The following is a 6,144-nucleotide window of genomic DNA, read 5'->3' as shown; positions in this document are numbered from 1 at the left end:
TTTATGTTTTATATAAAATGATAAGACATCGCACTTACTTACATTAAACTAGCTTGCAAATCTTACTAATAACAAGAAATAATGTGAAATCAAATTACTGTTTTATTTTATTATTATATATATAACAATATTGTTTTCTGTCTGGTTCTATCTTAATTAAGAAGCACTCATAATTCGTGAAAACAACATTTATCTACCTCATAAATCATAATCCGTTCCTACATTCATCATTTCACACTTTCCCAAAGCCCGAACAAGATTTCTTTTTAGTACAAGAGAGGCAGGAATTAGTGGCGATTTTTTAGGATTTTACAGTGATTTTAAACCGTTACAAAACGAATTATCAATAGTTTAAAATTAAAAATGTGCACAACATTAATTAATTGTATAAATTAATTTTAGCAATGATTGATTTCTAAACCCGATTTTGCAGTACAATCTAAAACCGCTCTCTTAACCGCCACTATCCTTTCAACTTGCGACAATTTTAAAAACTGTCGTCAATTTTCCGCCGTTAAACAGCGTGTTTGTTATAGTGTTTATGATCGAGTTATATTGTGATAGTATAGAAAGTTAAAAGAGAATCAGTTAATGATGATGATGAATGTGAAGAAGGGTATTTAAGTGAAATAGAAGAGAGAGAAAGAGAGGAAGCTAAGGAAGTCCCGTGAGGGTAATGTTTTGGATGGATTGACAGCTAAAAGAAGTTTGTTTGAGGCATCGATTCGTAGTTTTGGAAGGATTTAAATCATATAAAGAATAGGATGGAACCACTTTGAGCTTCCATGGCTTTATCTATCTATCTATCTTTCTTTCTTTATAATATAGCCACTTTCTTTCATGGAACTTAGTTTCCCTGTCACGTGCCAGATTCCCTTCAAAACCGCGTTAACTCCACAAAATTCTCATTTTCCTCACACTCATCCACGTGCCTGCTCCTACCATCCCTCGACCCTCCCACTCACCCTTCATTATGCTACTCCAAATTATTGTGGCTGCTATCATTTAAATTCCTTGTTCAATTTTTAAAAATAGTGAAGTTTAATTTTTCAATTTATACGTAATTAGGGTTTCTTATTGGTGCAACGCACTATGCATAACATCGTTTTTTAATATATATACGATAAGTTTGTTATTATTTTAAATTTAAGTTGTTTTATTTAGTTAGAATTAGGCCAGCTTTGAGTTTTTATCATTTTGTTAGGGCAGAAACTCACCTGCAGTCAACTTCACATAAAGTTGTTTTTGGATGGATAACACGTGTTATCATTTGGTTTAAAAAAATAAATTTATTTTATATAAATAATTTAATTAAAAAATCAATTGATATAGCTATAATGTTAGATTTTTTTACATTAATTGGTTTTTTAATTAAATTATTTGTATAAAATAAATCGATTTTTTTTAAACCAAATGGTAACACATGTCATCCATCCAAAAACAACTTCATGTGAAGTTGACTGCAGGTGAGTTTCCACCTTTTGTTATTCATCAATTATGAAGATAACATAACTAATGTCGATTAGCCGAGTGATCAATCAGTTTAAATAAGTGTGGAAATTCGAATGGCGATAATCCCTTAAACGGAGTTTATATCCGTATCAGGTTAGTTCTTTTTCAGTTAGCTGAAAAATACTGTAAACAACAAAAAAAATTATGAAAATAATATCTTTAGATTAGGATTATAATTAATTTATCTATATATAATAAATTTTAGCATAATTATTCGAATTTAAATTTAGTCAATTTTTCATTCAAAACGTTTTATGGTCAGAAGCTCTTATGATTAACGCTTAAATTTACAGCATACATAGTGTTTTTTAGGAGAAACTCCACCACCTCTTCCAATGGTCCTTCCCGCAAGCACGGAGATATGCTTGACAAGAACTTTGACCATACTATGGATAAACCCATCGACTTTAATAATTTTAATGGAGAAACTTTCACAAGAACTTTTGCCAAGAGTTTGATTATTGACACGATTGGCTATTGCTACACATTGGTACGCCTATCCTTATTTTATTTGAGCACAACCTCGTAAATCATCTCATTAAAGACTTCTCACTTTTGATCCATCCGTTTAAAATGAGCCATGACAAACACTCAAAAAAAATAATACCTAGCAAACTTAACAAATTTAAATTTAAACGAAATAAAAATGTTATAAATATTTTTAAAAAATTTACAAGTACTAAAATAAATAAGTTATTTATTATTTTTAATTAAAACATAAAATAAATAAACATGACTAAATTCTTTTTGTCTGTCACATGTGAATCATAAAACATTTAGAAACTTAATAAAAAATAAAGAGTAATTATCCATATCAGTCTTCAAGGATTTTAAAACGGACATTTTAGTCCTCTAAAAAAATTAATATACAAATCAATCTCCAACATTTTCTTCTAATCAAAAGATGTCCTACTTTAAAAAACATGTTTGTATTAAAAGAAAATATTTTAATTTTAATTTAGATTTTTATAAAAGTTAAAATATAACATAACTCAATGTTAAAATTTCAAACCATAATGATTAAAATTACCCTAAATTGAGACTCAAAAATCTCTTTTTCTTTCCTTTCAGTCACATATGAAACGGAGTATATTTAGAATTTACAACAATAACAAGAACAACATTTGCAAGTTTATCCCTAAAATCAATTGATAATGCACACTATAAGAAAATAGAGCTATTTTAATATGATTTTTTTTAACAGTCATAGTTAAATATAAAAATTAATATATATTTTTGATAAATATCACAAATGTCAAATTTTTTATGTTTTTTTTATTTATAATTTGATTGTAGAAAATTATTTCTCAATTTTGACACTCATTTATTTTCAACATACTCCATTATTCCTTTTTGTTGTTGAGCTCCGTCAATTTTGGCATTACATACACTGCTCTCAGTTTGGGATCATACTACTCATTCTTCATCTTCAAAATCTCAGTTTATTCTTCAGTTTCAAGATCTCATCTCATTCTTTGTTAAAAATTTTTTGTTGAAAATTTTTTATGGTCAATAAGTGTCAAAATACTTTGACGGTTAATAAATATCACAAAAAATATATTCTCAAATTTTTCTAACAAATTATTTTTGATGGCCAATATTTATCAAAATAAGATTTAAACTTTTTTTTACAATTACTTATATGTTAAAAATACTATTTTTGACAAAATTTTTATTAACATATTTTTATAGTTAAAATAGTATCAAAATTTATTTTTTTGATGAATTTTAATTTTTTTTTGACACATAATAATTCTTAAAAATAGTCTATATTGTTGTAATGGCATAATCATGGACAAAATCACAGAAGACACTCAAAATCATAGAACAAATAAAATTAAAATCAACTTTTTAAAGAATTAAAAAATAAATTAGTAAACAGATAAGAATAATATGTTCATAGACAACAGAATATTAAAGAACAATATTAAAGGCAACAATATTCAAATAACATTCACCTTTATCAGATAAAAAACCAACAATTAAGGGATGAGCAGCAAAAATGAACCACCATGAAGAAAGGAGAACGGCTGAAATGAACCAAGGTACCAGAGACAAAAGACCAGGGACCAAGGTAGCAGAAGCAGAAGAACAACACGAGTAGGAACGGTGACGTAGAGGATGATATGGCAGACGAGCACGAACGGCGATGACGCAGAGGAGCACCACCGTGGATGACGGAGCAGGAACGAACGGCGACGCAAAAAAGGACGGCGCTGATAGATGCTAGTGCGAAGAAGAGGCGGAGACGAGGCATTGCTGACAGTGCGGGCTCTTCTTCCAACAGCTCCATTGTTGAGCACTTGAACAACACAAAAAATGATGAGAAAATGAGGACTAGAATTAAAGTTTTTACTTTTCACACTTTTTTTTTTAGTTTAATTATTAATTTTTTTAATTAAAAAATTAATTCTTATAAAAAATTATATAAATAATTTTTTTACCCTTAAAAATTTTAATATTTTGAAATATTTTTTTAATTATAAAAAATCTTTGTATTTTATGACAAACAAATAATTTGTTACAAATAATATTAAATTTTGTGAAAATTAATTTTTTTTGTTATAAAATATTTTAAACTTTTGTAACAACTTCATTTTTTGACACAAAATATTATAAAATTGGATTGATCTCTACATACAAGTGTTTTGCATTTACAAGCTTTATAAGTCTAAACGAAACCCACCCATTAAACACGCTGCTTGTTACGTGCCTTTCTAACAGAATTTTAAATCAATTCAAATCAATCAATGCACAAATATATAACTTCTATTTTTCAAAAGATTTCGTTTCTTTTTTCGAGTTTCTTGCCAAATTTGTTGGATCTCCTTCATGCGTTATCTCTTTGCTTCGTTTTTTTTCGATTTTCATGGTTTATGAAATCAAGCTTTGAAATCGTTTTGAAGATAATGGAACTTCAGAAATACACCCAAACGATTACAGAAATACATCCAAACAATTACAGAAATACACCCAAACGGTTATAGAAATACACCCAAACGGTTACAGAAAGGATTACAGAAATACACCCAAACAGTTACAGAAAGGATTACAGAAATACGCCCAAACGGTTAGAGAAATAGTGAAATACACCCAAAGAATTAAAAAAATACACCTAAAGAATTTAAGAAATACACCCAAAACAGGGGAAGACAGTATATTTCTTCTTGAAATCTTTTAATGTTTTGCTGGTTAAGGATGAGGCACATGACAGAGACAATCTAGAAGAAAAACCTAGAAGAACAGTAAAACAGTACCTTGAATAATGTTTCTTCCTTTTTTCTGGTGATTTTTGATGAAGATTTGTATCTTTTCTTCTTGATTTCTTCTACTCTTCGCGAGGAGTTGGAACGTTTCTGCAGAATCGTAGTAGTTTGTTTTGAATGTCCCTTGAATCTTGATGGTTTGCATTTTGATTGAGGAAGAAGAGGAAGAGTGAACGTATTGTGAAAGGGGCGCGTGTTTTTTTCTCGATGGTTTGCATTTTGATTGAGGAAGAAGACGAAGAGTGAACGCGTTGTTGAAGGAGCGCGTGTTTTTTTTTTATAAAATATTAGAATATTTTGTAACAAATTTTTTATTTTTAAAAATATTTTTATTTTGTAATAATAAATAAATTTTTTAAAATAATAATTTTAAATTTAATACAAAATTTTTGTTATAAATATTCTATTTTTTTATTTGTAATACATTTTTTTCTTTCTCCTTTCTCCTCTTCTCCTCTCAACTACAATGACTCAACAGTTTTTCTTTACCAGTGCCATCTTCCTTTCTTTTTTTCTTTTGGTTTTTTCTCATTTTCTTCCTCTTTCCTCGTTGTCTTCTCCTTCTTTTCTTTCTTTAGTTATGTGTGATGGCTAATTAAGGCAAATGATTCAATGGTCCTAGAAAGTTTGAACCATTAAATGGTTTCATAATAAAACATATTTTTTAAATTTTTTAATAATTGCTAAATAATCTTTATTTTATTTTAATTATAAATTAATTCTTTATATATTATTTAATTACAAAATTTATTTTTTATTTTATAAATTATTATTTTATTATTCATCTATCTGTTTATTAATAATAAAAAATTAAAACAATAACAAATTAGATCTTCTATTAATCGTAATAAATATTTTGCAATCTTAATCGATCATAATTTTATCATTGATCCGTTACATATCTATTGGATTGGAAAAATCATGTTTGTTATAAATTCAATCGATTAGATGCACAAATCAATCGATTGAAATTTAGGTTTTCCAAACTTCAATCGATTGGAATTGATACACAATCGATTGAATTTTGCAAGGCAGGTGGAGTTTTTCTTATTCAATCGATTGGTCATATTACCCAATTGATTTAAGTTTTCAAAGCAATATAGATTTTCACAATTCAATCGATTGGTAGTGTTACCCAATCGATTGAATTGTGCAATGCGTTATATGCTACGCTTCTCTAAATTTTTCTGCTGGTGATTATAAATTATTATTTTATTATTCATCTATCTTATCTTTAAAATTCTATCTTTAATTTTTAAGTTTTTATTTTGATTTAAATACTCTAATCTTATCTTTTCTTTAATATTAAGATTATAAATTGGTGAATAATCTATCAACAATTACTCAATCCTACCATTAGAATCGT

This window comes from Arachis ipaensis, chromosome B04 (assembly GCF_000816755.2).
Source record: "Arachis ipaensis cultivar K30076 chromosome B04, Araip1.1, whole genome shotgun sequence".
Taxonomy (NCBI): Eukaryota; Viridiplantae; Streptophyta; class Magnoliopsida; order Fabales; family Fabaceae; genus Arachis; species Arachis ipaensis.
Note: the sequence above shows the minus strand (reverse complement) of the source record.